We start from the raw sequence: 15,267 nt of genomic DNA on the forward strand, positions 1-15,267 counted from the left end.
GTGGGAGGGTAATCTCTACATTAAAGCTAAAATTAACCTTACAAGCTACTTGATTAACCCATTCACTGCTGGGAATAATAAAAGTCTGGTGGGCAGCTGCAATTAGTGGCCTTCTAATCACCAAAAAGCAATGTCAAAGCTATATATGTCTGATATTTTTAAACAAAGGGGATCCCAGAGAAGCTTTTACAACCATTTGTGCCATGATTGCACAAGTGGTATGTAAATAATTTCAGTGAGAAACCTAAAGTTTGTGAAAAAGTTAACATTTTTTTTTTATTTCATTGCATTTGGCGGTGAAATGGTGGCATGAAATATACCAAAGTGGGCCTAGATCAATACTTTGGGTTGTCTATTAAAAATATATATCTAGTTTTGATAGGTAAATAACAAAAAAAAAAAAACAAGGCAAAAATGTTCTGGTCTTTTGGGGAAGTTGTAGTCTGAAATGCTCTGCCCTTAAGGGATTAAAAAGAAAAATTGCACTTTGATTTTTTTTGCCTGCTTTAACTGTAATTTAATGTTGAATATTATAGTATTTTCACTCCCCTCAGAGAGGTTTGAGTGCATATTTTGGAGGGCAGAAACCTGGCGCCCCTACACAGGTCACAGGGATTTGTTAAAGTGAATGTAAAGTCACCACCCCCCGAGAACGCCACACTAATGTGCATAAAAAATAAGTTGAACTTTAATTCATCATTTTCCTTTGACCACTATATTTACGCCAAAAATTAATGTTTTATAAGTTATATCACCCTACGATTCCTCCGCCCGCCATCTTCGCTATTTGATTGACAGGTTAAGAAGCGCTCTTTTCCCAATCATCGATACCACCACGGGGGGTTCAACCCGTTTTCAAAACGTCACCGATTGTTAATGAGCATGCGTTAATCCTGAATGACGTCATAGAATCCTAATGCGCATGCGGGAAAGCCTTAATATTTATCTATGCTTAGATGCGCGTTCACGCTTCCCGCATGCGCACTTTCAAGAAATCACAACCAGTACTTTTTTTTATAAATGGCAACAGAGCAGAAGAAATAAAAATAAGTTAGGTATTTATAAATTTGTTATAATAATGAATCCCCATTAAATTCCAATTAAAATAAGAAAATAATTTGTATTCATACTTACAAGCCGATTTCGTAGCTAGAAATAGAGGTAGAACAGTACAATACAGCTGCGCTCAATGTATGAATAGTATTCAATGAATGTATTCATTCATTGAATACTATGTATCTAGTCTACGAAATCGGCTGTAAACGCATGCGCATTTGAGGGTGTCCACGGGAGCGTGCTTGAAGTATATGTATAGAGCGGGTGGGACCGCTCTATACGTCACACCAGGGAGAAGAAGGAAGTAACGGCTGGGAGGAGTTTGGGTTCATAACGGAATGAAATTTGTCAGATAAATATATAAAAAATAGTTTATTTTTCTGGGGAAAAAAAGTGGTGGTTTAACTACTATGTACAAAAGAAAGCAGTTGATGGATTCATTTACAGGAAAATTGACATTCACTTTAATGAGTGCAACTTATAGATAAATGGCAATGGCACAAGCAATAACCACAACTGCTTAGCAAGATCACGGATTTACATAGTAAAAGTCTACAAAGCAATATCAGTTTAATTAATAATGCCACCATTTGAGCCATGAAGTGCGCTGTCAAGTCTTGTATAACAAATGCCAAAATATATGTATATATAGAGAAGCGCTCAACCATGAATGAACAAAGTATCAGTAGCTTGTTCTTTGGCAGGTGACCACTTGAGAGATGTCTATTTTAGACCAAATGTGCCATTCACAGAGAAGAACTTTCCTGAAGTAGTCTAGACTTGAAATACCCATCCTTTTTAGGTAGGATTAAACGGATATACTGAAAAGTTCTCCTCTGTGAAAGGTACAATTGGGCTATTAGAGGCTGCTCTCAGGCAGGGACCTACCAAAGAACAAGCCGTTGTTCATTCCTGTTTGAGAACTCCTCTCTTTCTATATATTTGTATTATGATTATTAGTAAGGGTGATGGGGGAGACCAGACGTAAACTCCCTGCTCTACTGTCCAGCTGCTGAGAACCACAGTGTTTTGAAATGCAACATATTTTTAAAAAAGCACAAATCTATGCATTAATCAACCTGGAATCTGGAACCCTATTTGCTGAAAGGAAGAAGGGCATAAAGAAAATATGTGGAAGACTGACCTACTCTCTAGATTACAGCAATTGCATCCACAAATGACACATCTCAAAGTCATCGCTATTGTTAATGGTACTTTTCACTAACTTAAAGGGACATAATACTCATATGCTAAATCACTTGAAACTGATGCAGTATAACTGTAAAAAGCTGATATAAAAATATCACCTGAGCATCTCTGTGTAAAAAAGGAAGATATTTTACCTGACAATCTCCTCAGCACAGCAGAGTAAGTTCTGTGCAAAAAGTTATAATTCAGCTGCTGTCCAACTGCAGGTAAAAAAAATAATAAAAAAATGAATATATGAACTGCAGCCAATCAGCATCAACAGTGCTGAGGTCATGAACTCTTTTACTGTGATCTCATGAGATTTCATAGTAAACTTCCTTAAACTCAATAGGGAAATAACATGAGAGTGCACAAGGCTCAATCCCTTCGCTGTCCCGGGACAGACATACTGATATGCTGCTTAGAAGTCCTTTACAATGGGATGTGGCTGAGAAACTTTTGAGGTAAAATATCTTTCTTTTTTACATATAGATGTTCAGGTGATATTTTCTAGTCAGCTTTTTACAGCTATGCTGCATCACTTTCAAGTGTTTCGACCTTTGGGTATCATGGCCCTTTAACCATTGCATAAGCTAAACGTAAAGGGGCAATAAAGTCAATATTGAATTTTGATGAAGCAGGTAAATAAAAAATTTAAAAACTTTAGAATAAAAAAAGTGCTGCCATAGAGTTATGCATAACACAAAGGGCAGGCAAAGCAAGGAAATAGAACAGGGCGCTATGAATAATGGTAGAAGTGGCAGCAGAACAGCCAAGCACTGAGAAAACTCCATATGTCCTCTCCTGTCACTAATATACCCTCAGTAACTACTGCAGTAAATACAGTTCAGAGCAAGCTTATCATAAAGCTTGCCCTTAAAAAGTGACATTTTGTATAATTCCCTAGGAAACTGGCCTACTTTCACAATTGGGGATTGTTATTCCAAGGCACCTATGTGATCAAAATGATAAATAATTCAATTTACTTATAACTACATATTTCAATGAAATAAACTCAAAGTATATTTATTAATCAAACGTCATTTATATCAGTGACGGAATTGAGCATTACACAAGAGCGCTATTGTGCGCTGATTGGATCACCCATTTTAGAGGACTGTAACCAGAGCCATTAAAAATTAATTCTCCAGTAAACATAAAGACATTACTAAATTGTAATATTACATTAATATGTGAAATGTAACTGAGAAGTAGGGTCTTGCTTAAGATTTTACATACAAATTAGTGTGCACTGTAAAATATTTTTTAGACTACAGGCTGGCTCATAGGGGTTTCCCACTGGTGCTTATTTCCACGAAGGACATGCTAGTCTGGATGTGCTCCGAGTCATGGCTGTCACCTTGACAGGATGTCCCCTTGGTACATACAATCCTATTTCTATGGTAACCCTCTACATACCCAGAATCCTTTACTCCCCAAAACCTGTCATACTCCCTATAATCATTTTCTCATTCTTCACACACTAGCTAGCTACACGAGAGGACAACAGCACTCAGTTGAGCAAAGCATCGCATATCTTTATGGTAATCAGAGTCTTAACCCCTTAATAACATAAATCGCTGGTAGATTGTGTTGGAACCCCCATCAGTAACAACACCCAGCATCTCATCTCTTCTCCTCTCCTCAGTCTCTACGCTCCCGCCCGATCCTCGGTAACTGGAGGGCCCCGCCGCTTCCACCGCCCAACCCCAGGCTCTACCAATTACATAGGGTAACTCATTGGTAGCTCGTGACGTACGGATGTAGCAGCCAATCAAAACGCAGTATTGGTCAGGCCGCCGGCTGAGGGACGTGAGTGGGCGGTGTAACCAGAGAGCTAGTGTCAGACGAGGAGAGGCCGGGACACCGAACGCGGCGGCTGCGGTGAGTAGGATTCTAAATGGAGAGTATGGACAGGGATGGAGAACAGTTTTATAAGGTAGTGAGGGTTATGTCACCATCTTTTCTGCAGCCATTAGCTGAACATGCTTCCCTCATTGCAGCACCGTTACCTCTTCCTTCTACTCACTGTGCTCTCATTTATAATCGGGTAGTCTGCTGTTCCCATATCCCTGCTGCTCTCTTGTTATATTATTCTATACCTGCCCTCTGTATTCCTTGCACGCGCTCCTCAATTCCTGCCCACTTCTCTAATTTCTGCCCCCACCTCAAGAGCGTGCTTCTCCCCCTGACACTGTTTCCCCCTTAGCATCACCTTTTCTCTGCCCTTTCTGCGTGTAGTACCCTCACACCTAATCTATTGCCACCCCCCCCCATCTGCTGTAGCCCACCTTCTTCTGCACGTGATCAGACCTCAGTGGTCAGAGGGATACTTTTGAAATGAGTCACATTATGTGCCAGTTCCTGATATGTTAAGATGGCACCCACATTGTGTTGCATTTTAGTGATAATTTGTAGACTTCGTGTTTTCTGGTCTTTCTAATCACATGTCCTGCAGCAGCAAACACACTTGCTAATCTCTTTCTCATAAATATCAATGCAATGGGATTTTCCATGAAAAGTTGGCAGTTTTCCAGAAGGGAAACCTTTATTGTGCTAGGATTCAAGGACCACCACTTTCTCTTATTTTAATCCACCTCTTTGCCCTCTCCCTACTTTAAAAAAAAAATAAAAATAAAAATCTCACTATCAATCTGTCCCATATCTCTGCTTCCATCCCACATTTTTCATTTTGCACCTTCTCATGTTTATTTTTCTTCCCCAGCACACTCATTCTGCTCACTTGCTTTCTGCTCCTATCCCTAGTGCTTGTCACCCTGCACCATTTTTCATTTATCCTAATCTTTCTTATTCTGTACCCAAGCTATGTTTGCTCTCTTCTTTTTCATCCAAGCATCTATCTCTACCACCCTTTTCCACTGTCACCTAAATGACTTCTCTGCTTTCCTTGCCACCTGTGCTGTCTCATCCACACCCTCATGCTTGTCATCTCCTCTAATATAATTTTACCCTTGTTTTCTTTCGCTCTTTATAGTCAGCCCCTGAGGCTACAGCCTTCTTTAACAGTCACCTTTGTTACAGTTTCACGCATTTCTGGTCTTACACAGCATTTCTTCTTCACTTATTAAATCCTTTTTGCATTTGAACAATACTAAATCGCATCTTGGTCACTTAACAGTTGGTAGCCTATGACTACATAAAGCCTTTATATTGCAAAGAAATTAAATGACTTGGCAGTTGGTAAACATTTTTTTTATATTGTGATGGTCAGTTGGACATTTTTTTTTTCTCCTCTAACTATATTAACAATATTATGTGGCTACCACCTGCAAACCAAATATTGCAGTGTTTTCTGCATACCTGTAAATATTGCAGCAGATATAGTGGAAAACGACCTGTTTATGTGTTCAAATTTACCATTAAGTACCATTTTTCTCCAAAATAAATTTGTTAGAATTTAGGTCAGTACTGTGCAGTTTCCTATTTTTTCAGGTTTACAGCAGTTTTGTTAGATACATTCTAACTTTAGAAAGTGACGTTTCCAGTATCGATACATTGTATTAATTTTGTTGCCTCTATCTCAGGTGTCAACAAACATGATTAAAATTTAGTAGCCAGTAATAATATTTAGAAGCCAGAAAGTGGTGTTTGTATATAGATATAATAATAAACCCTGGGTTTGTGGACTTTATCTATCTATCTATCTATCTATCTACAGTATAAGCAAGGTCATATGAAGTGCAGGTATATTTATAGGGTAAAACAGAGGGTGTGTTTTCTGCAGGTAAAACATTTAACCTTCCTTTTAGCTCTAGGTGAAAGAATGAGGGGGACTTCTAAAGTTTTAAGGTGGCTTATGGCCTGGTTTCTCAACAGCCGGGCCGTGGCCCAGTACTGGGCCGTGATAGCTCTGCTGGTGGGCCCTGACCTGTCATGCCCCCACTGCACACTCTTACCCCACTGCACACAAGGGGCAGACTGAGACCAATCAAGGCCCCAGGAAAACTGTCTCACACTGACCCAAATGTATTCAAATGTATGCAAATGAACATGGTAGCCTCCCTGCCCTAACACCAACAAGCCCATCAACCTCCAGAGCCAGGACCCCCAACATTAAGGGCCAAAGAAAGGGCCCCCAACCTCCAGGGCCAGACCTCACACTCCATGGCCCTCACAGCGATAGACCCTCGGCAGGACCCCCACACTCCAGGGCCCCCACTAAACCCACACTGAACTGCTTAGTTACTGATAGGGCAAATCCCTGATTCTCTATCTATCTATCTATCTAACTACCGGGCCCTGGACATGTCCAGCTAAAATTTACTGGGCCTTGAGGTCACTTTGGTTGAGAACCACTGGCTTATGGTATACCAGTTGTCCTAATAGCTTAAACTTTGAACTTGGTCCACAGCAAAAACAGACCTCCTAGTTATGTGACTATTAGAAGTTGTTTAATGTCCATGTAAAGGAACTAAAACACCTTTTTGGTTAAAAACAAAATCAAATCCACATTCCCTAGAGAGGCCAACAAGCACATTTTGTAACCTCCTAATGCTGCAACCACAGTGGAATTGAATAATTGACACATACATAATAAAGACAATGCAACAGCACTTTTAATTTGAAATAAGCAGTAGAATATTTTCTGTTGGTTAATAAAAATGTCACACCCCCTGTATCATGAGACAGCCATCAGCCAATCACAGAATTCATACACGTACATGCTCATTAGGGGCTGGGGCCTCAGAAAAAAATTGCATTTAAAGGGACACTGAACCCAAATTTCTTTCATGATTCAGATATAGCATTCTATTTTAAGAAACTTTCTAATTTACTCCTATTATCAATTGTTCTTTGTTCTCTTGCTATCTTTATTTGAAAAATTAGGCATCTAAGCTATTTGTTTGGTTCAAAACCCTGGAAAGCACCTGTTCATTGGTGGATGAATTTATCCACAAATCAGTAACAACCCAGGTTGTTCACCAAAAATGGGCCGCATCTAAACTTAAATTATTGCATTTCAAATAAAGATAGCAAGAGAATGAAGAAAATGTGATAACATGAGTAAATTCTAAAGTTGCTTAAAATTGCATGCTCTATCTGAATCACGAAAGAAAATTTGGGTTCAGTGTCCCTTTAAAAAAGAATGTGTACATTTTTGATAAGTATAATGGAATTTTTTTTTATTTTTTTACACACAAGGTCAAGAGGCGTTTACTGTCCCTTAAGTGTTAGCTCCCAGTATTGAACAGACTTCAATCTATTATCACACTTGCACAGAAAACTTCAAATATTTTGCTTCATGCCAGTTTGTTATCCCTGGTCTTGTTACAAATAAATGTCAAAACAAAATTTGTTGTTTTAAAACAAATTTGCTGCATTTCCAATATTTTCCATGCACTGGAGATGTAACATTAATTGGTCTTGCTGACTTTGTCCTATTTTTGTTTCTTATTTTAATTGCATAACCCATGGCAAGAGTGATTCACTGCAGTAGGGCTTGTCTGGTTATCACCAAGGCATTAGCTGATTAATTATCAGACCTCTGTATCCTAGATAGGGGTGGAATTGGCAGCATGTAAGCCCTGCTGGGTCTCAGAACGCACATTCACACAGTGGAATTGCAAATATGAGCTGCTCCCTTGAAAACATTCTTTTATACCTTTTTGAAGAGTCGTTGAGTTTCTTTCTCTCATTGATAATATTGCTTCTTAAAGTTTTATTTGAACACAGCAAATTGTTTAGTCAAATTTAATAACTTCTAATTTATCATTTGCGTACTAAGCTGCATAAATGCACAGTCTTTACAAAGCTTTATTTCATAGTAAATCAGCAGGACAAGTATAACAAATAACTTGATTTGATTCTGATTCTAATGGAAAAAACCTTACTCAAGTGAATGCAGGGCTCAACAAATTTGTTAAAAATATAGGAGCCTGACACATTTGGCCTTGAGATATTCTATATCATAACATAGAATAAACCATGAATATATATATATATATATATATATATATATATATATATATATATATATATATATATATATATATATATATATATATATATATATATATATATATATAAACAAAAATGTATGTACATACTCTATACGTGTGTATATATACTTCTATATTAATTACACGCACGCCCACACATACATTATATAATAGCCCAATAAACGTTGGGTTTGGATTTCACAGCTGCAGGGCCTTGAAAGAATCCAGCTGCACTAAGCTAAAGTTTAGGTGCGGTTGGTGGTAGCCAGCAGGGGGAAGTGGATGTGTCCTGGGGACTCTAAATCGAGGGCTTTAAAGGGGCAATACATGTTAGGAATGTATTTTCACCTTGTTAGCTGCTGTTTTTGAATAGCCAAACTCCACCCAGGACTTGCTTACTGATTAGACAAGGCTAGCCACATACGTTGTGTTAATAAACTCATTGTGCAGTCAGGGACAGATTTGGTATATGGTTAGACTGCCATGTGCACTATTATTTGTATTTATTTTTAGTTAAAGGACCATAATTGGTAAATGCATAATAATACGACAATGCAAAAACACTTTCAAATGAATAGTATTTTTTTTTTACTCTAACAAATGTCAGTTAGTTACATTTTCCCTCCTAATGCATAATGTGACAGCCATCAGCAAATTAAAAATGCATATACATATATCCTGTGAATCTTTCACATGCTCAGTAGGAGCTGGTGCGTCAAATTGTAAATATAATGTGCATATTTACAAAATGGAAGTGAATTGAAATTTAAAAGTTTAATTTTGACTTGACTTTTTTTTTTATTACAATCTAAAAGTTTACTGTCCCTTTAAGTGGTTATAGATTCAATCATTGCAATTTCCTCCTTAACTCTTGCCCTTTCTGTACACGAAAGGCTCATGAATATGCAAATGTATTTTAGCAACATATTTTAACAGTTCCTCTTTGTTTTGTCACCCATTCTACCACAAATGCTGTAATATATATATATATATATATATATATATATATATATATATATATATATATATATATATATATATTCTAATCTATTTTCATGATTAAGGAAGTTTTTACAGGATAAGGCATGAAGCAACAGTATTACAGAGTGACAAAAGCACACAGTTTACCGTATGTGTTTAAACCAGTTGGGGAAGGTATAGATAATTGACGTTGAGTTGTTCTGCTTGTAAAATAGGATCATTTATTGGTTAAGGTTTTACACCCTTCCCTTAAGCTAGGAGATAAGTGTGTGTGTATATATATATATATATATATATATATATATATATATATATATATGTGTGTGTGTGTATATATTATATTCTAAGTCTCCAATTCTAAAAAAAAAAAAAAAAATGCCGGTCAAGAGGTGTCTTTTCACTCCAACACTTGCAGGGCCAACCCTCATGGAATTCTATAAAAAAAGGGTCTGTTCCTGCGAGTGGCGAGATGTATCCCATACAAATGAGAGCTCTCTGCTAGGTAAAAGTTTGCATTGGAGGGGGAAACCTGTGTATGTTTAAACTTTAATATTTTGCCTAATACAAATCAAATTATACTGTTTTCAGGGCAGTGTACCCTTAAATCTGCTGTCATTTTTATATGCATAGGTTTTCCTTTCAGAATAATTAGTGTTTTGAATATTTGGCAAAAACTTTCCACTTTTTAACTTGCCAGGAAAAAATAGTCAGAACCGAAGTCCGAAAATGTTAATTTGAGAGAAAGTTTCATGAATGCCCATGTTCCTCATTTTAATGAAAACAACAATTATTATGCTTTGTATTTTGTACTTTTTAAGTACACATTTCTATGTTTTTTTGCGCATACAATTAATTCCTATGCAAGTTACTTACAAATTTTAAATTTTGTTTTTTTTATAAAAATGGAAATAGAAGGGCTGGCGAGCATTCTTAGAGATTCTCACCAGCACAGGGATCTTTTTAGAATTGGGCCTAAGCCTGGTAGATTTGATTTAAAGAGACAGTCTAATCAAAATTTAACTTTCATGATTCAGTTAGAGCAGGCAATTTAAACAACTTTTTAACAATTTTTTTTCAATTTACTTTTATCATCAAATTTGCTTTATCTTGGTACTCTTTGTTGAAAGATAAACCTAGGGAGGGTCATATGCTAATTTTGACAGTTTTTCACAGCTAGACAGCGCTAGTTTGTGTGTGCCATATAGATGCAATTGTGCTCACTCCGGTGGAGTTATTTGAGTCAGCACTGATTGGCTAAAATGCAAGTCTATCAAAATCACTGAGATAAGGGGGCAGTCTGCAGAGGCTTAGATACATGGAAGCCATAGAGGTAAAACTATATTAAAGGTACACTAATGTCAAAATAAACTTTCATTATTCAGATACATCATGCAGTTTTAAGACACTTTACAATTAACTTCCATTATCAAATCTTGCACAGTCTTTTTATGTACACACTTTTGGGGAAACAACTCACAGGGTATACGTATACTAGTCTGTCATTGGCTGATGTCTGTGGGCCGGAAAATGGGGGGGGGGGGGGATAAATTTGTCAGAAAAAAAGTATTATTGCATTGTCTTTTAATTATGTAATTCTACAGCATTGAGTGGTCCTTTAATATAACTGTGTTGGCTATGCAAAACCTAGGGAATGGGTAATAAGGAATTATGAAATTATCTATCTTTTTAAACAATAAACATTTTAAAGTAGACTGTCCCTTTTTTTTAATTCACTAGCAGTAAGACTTGATGTGAAATGAATTTAAATCATAGTTTTATACATAAAGATCTCATTTTTACAATACAGGTGGCCCTCGTTTTACAACGGTTCAATTTACACCGTTTCAGAATAACAACCTTTTTTTCCAGTCATGTGACTGCTATTGAAAAGCATTGAGAAGCAGTGCATTTATTAAAATAGCCAGTAGGTGGAGCTGTCCGCTTGTGTTGCAGCAAAGTCAAGCAAGCTGAAATTAATCAGTTTAACCAGACCTGAGCTATCGAGCAGATTTCAAAGGAACAAGATCTTCCTGTCTATAAATCAGTCCAGATGGGAATGCATAGAAAGAACTGTTTGCAGAAAAATTTAAGTGAAGTCTGTGTTGTGTGATTATTTTATTAGGTTTATAATGCTGTTTAGCAAATGTTTTTGTTCATTTAACTTAGTTTAATTATATATTCTGTGTTGTGTGATTATTTTATTAGGTTTATAATGCTGTTTAGCATTTAAAGTCTTCATTTCAAAGCTTTAAAAATAATTTATTAGGTGTTACTTATGACAATTTTGAGAGGGGCCTGGAACCTATCTCCCTCACTTCCCATTGACTTACATTATAAACTGGGTTTCAATTTACAACGGTTTCGATTTACAACCATTCCTTCTGGAACCTAACCCCGGCGTAAACTGAGGGCTACCTGTAATGGCTTTTCAGATTATTTTTCCAGTTATATCAGAAAATGTCTGATTTATATACTATTAAAAGTACATAGTTTATTGAAATTAAGGTGAACTATCCAGTTGAATAGGTTCATATTTAATCAACTTTTTAGCTGTACCTTATCGGAAGGAGAAAAATGATTACCATAATTATAATTTAACTTTATTTAGCTAAAACAATAACCTCATATTTTATTTGTAACTCTTGCCCCTTCCTCCGTCACACTTAGGTCCTTGTGCAGATCTATTCCATTCCAAACAATCTTCTTTTTAGTGAGCGTTTATATTGTGTAGCTAGATTTTCAGGGGAGCAATGCCATTATAGGGACAGTAAAGTCAAAATTAAACTTGAATGATTCCAATAGAACATGAAATTTTAAACGACTTTCCAATTTGCTCCTCTTATCTAATTTGCTTTGTTCTATTAGTGTCCATTGTTGAAAAGCATACATAAGTGAGCTCGTGAGCAATGCACTACTGTGAGCTAGCTGCTTGTCATTGGCTCATCCAATGTGTTCACCTAGCTCCCAGTAGAGCATTTCTCTCCTTCAACAAAAAGATATCAAGAGAATGAGCCAAATTTGATAAAATAAGTAAATCTGAAAATTGTATGTTTTGTCTGAATCGTGAAACAAGTGTGTTTATGTCCCTTTAAAGGGACATGAAATCCCAAATTTGTATTTCATGATTTAGACAGAACATACAGTTTTTTTTAAACTACTTTCCAGTTTACTTCTATTATCAAATTTGCTTCATTCTCTATGTATCATTTGTTGAAGGAGCAGCAATGCACTACTGGTTTCTAACTGAACACATGGGTGAGCCAATGGCAATCGGTATTTATATGCAGCCACCAAACAGCAGCTAGAACCTAGGTTATTTGCTTCTCTTGAGCTTTCCTAGATAAAACTTTAGGAAAGGATAACAAGAGAAGGAAGCAAATAAAATAAGTAAATTGAAAAGTTGTTTAAAATTGTATGCTCTGTCTTAATCACGAATGACTAAAATGACTTTATTGTGCTTTTTAAGGTCTATATCTCAACTCCTATATATTTTATAACATTTTGCTATGAAGAAGGGGCATGTTATTCCTGCAGAAACAAATTTACAGTTTTAAGAACTACAAAACCAAGAATATGAGAGAATCTTTTAGACAGAAAAAATGCCCAAAACAATCTGACAGAAACCTCTGTGAGAGCATGCCATTGTGAATAGATTAATGTAATTAATTTACCAAAAAATGAAACATTATTGCCTTGTGCTACATTATTAAAAACAAATCCTTATTTCAGGATGAATAACCTTTGGATAATAATGTACCTTAAATAGAAACTGTATTTAAATGAGTGAAAACGCACAAAATAACAGGGGAGTTGCAATGAGCAACAATACTCATTTATTAGACTAACTATACATTTCTAAGTATTTCTTATCTAAATCACTGGACTAACACGGCTACTCCAATCATCTTGAATATCTATCTATCTATCTATCTATCTATCTATCTATCTATCTATCTAATCTATATCATTTATTTATTTTTTTTTTTGTATAAAAGAAACTCACAAAAGGACTGTCAGCTAGGCTCTTCAATGGGCACCTAGAGGTTGTGTAAAATACCCTTTAGTAACACGTAGAGGTAAGTTATTGACAAGTACTGTAGCCCTGAGATGAACACAGCCACTGATTGGTGCTGCAGTGCAATTGTGCTTCTGATTGGCTTACTGGCTGTTTCCGTCTCAGGGCCAGCAGTTATTTGTGGGACTTTATCTATCTATTTTCTTATTTACATATGTGCTTTGTTCTTTTTTTATCCTTTGTTGAACAGGAAATCCAAGTAGGCTCATAGGATTTTGTGAGTGTGCACATGTCTTTAGTACTCTGTCAGCAGTGTATAATGCTGATGCAAACAATATAGGAAAACGCTGCTGCCATAGAATACCCGACACATGCACATTCCTAAGGTCCTATGAGCCTACTTTGAAAAAATTATGTGGTCACTAAGGGGTTAATATTCTATCTATTTTCTTACCAGGGCTATTTTTACATTTTTGCGGTGTTTGTGTTTAGCTGTAATGTTCCTCTTACTCCTTTACTGTACCCACACGTATTACATTCCGTTTTTCTAAAGATACCATTATTTTCATCATATCTTATAACTTACTATAGAAAAATGATAAAAAAAAATTCTAACTTTGATCCCCAAAATCTGTTACACATCTACAACCACCAAAAAACACCCATGCTAAATAGTTTAAAAATTTTGTCCTGAGTTTACAAATACCCAATGTTTACATGTTCTTTGCAAGTTATAGGGCAATAAGGACAAGAAGCACTTTGCTATTTCCAAACCACTTTTTTTCAAAATAAGTGATAGTTGCGTTGTAACACTTGTAAAAAAAAAAATAGTTCACTTTTTTCACTAACTTTAGGTTTCTCACTGAAATGATTTACAAACCGCTTGTGCAATTATGGCACAAATGGTTGTAAATGCTTCTCTGGGATCTCTTTTATTCAATAGCTTTGGCATTGCTTTTTGGTAATTAGAAGGCCGCTAAATTTTGCTGCGCACCACACTTGTATTATGCCCAGCAGTGAAGGGGTTAATTTTAGCTTTAGTGTAGAGATCAGCCTCCCACCTGACATATCCCACCCCCTGATCCCTCCCTGACCTCTCTCAAACAGCTCTCTTCCCTCCCCACAATGGTCACCGCCATCTTAAGTACTGGCAAAGTCTGCCAGTACTAAAATAAAACTTTTTTTTTTACAATTTTTTTTATTTTTTTTATTCTGCAGTGTTGGATCCCCGCTTAGCCCCCAACCTCCCTGATCACCCCCCTAACCTATTTGCCGCCATCTTGGGTGTAGCTGCCACACCTCAATATCCTACCCTCCTCCCAGATCCCTTTCCCAACACTAATAACTTATTCCCCCCTCCTTCCCATAGAAAGCAATCACTTGCACTCGCGTGCTCACCAGACATCAAACCGGAACTGATCCAGCGATGGGCTGCCTCCCTGCTATTGCTCTCACCCACCAACGATCGGCACCATCGCTGGCAGATGCAGAGAGGGCCACAGAGTGTCTCTCTCTGCTTCAGTGGTTAGAAAAAGGGTATTGCTGGATGCCTCAATATTGAGGCATCTCTGCAATACCCTGAAAGCGTCTGGAAGCGATCACGTTCAATTCCAGCGCTTGAAACCCCTGAGGACGTGCAGGGTATGTCCTTGGTCACTTTGCCAGATAAACTTAAGACTGTGTGAGTATTTTAACCTTGAGTTTCTGCTTTATCACTGAAAAGTAAATCTTTAGTCTGCTGTTTATAAAGTAATGTAAAATGAGTACATTAGAGACATACTTATTTTTTTTTTCTTTAACCCTGGAATGTGCTTTCCAGGAATTACAAAGCTGACTGAACCAGTAATGTCAGTTATCGAGGTGTGTAACCGGCTTTACTCTAAGTAAGTTGCTTAGCAAATAGTAACCGATAGACTGTTAGTAGCAGTTAGAACAATTTAAGCATAATTCAGTCCACTTTTAAGGTGTGACTAATCCAGTGCGGTTTTATGAATGAGCTTCTCTACTGTTGGATCAGCTTAGAGCTGCTGCACAAGCACCTGACATTTCAATGCCAAGAGATACCTG

General features: G+C 36.9%; 1 protein-coding gene across 5 annotated transcripts in view; it reads left to right on the forward strand.

The window, feature by feature from the left end:
- Window positions 1-3,765: 3,765 nt before the first annotated feature.
- Window positions 3,766-15,267, forward strand: part of FAR1 (fatty acyl-CoA reductase 1) — a 207,057-nt gene continuing 195,555 nt past the window's right edge. For 2 of the 5 annotated variants that reach the window (XM_053720265.1, XM_053720268.1), the window contains exon 1: window positions 4,036-4,128. The gene's annotated coding sequence lies outside the window, so the exon portion shown is untranslated. Of the gene's footprint in view, window positions 3,789-4,035; window positions 4,129-15,267 lie in introns of those variants that run through there. The other 3 variants (XM_053720264.1, XM_053720267.1, XM_053720266.1) reach the window with 2 other exon arrangements.

The sequence above is a fragment of the Bombina bombina genome, chromosome 7, assembly GCF_027579735.1.
Source record: "Bombina bombina isolate aBomBom1 chromosome 7, aBomBom1.pri, whole genome shotgun sequence".
Classification (NCBI taxonomy): Eukaryota; Metazoa; Chordata; class Amphibia; order Anura; family Bombinatoridae; genus Bombina; species Bombina bombina.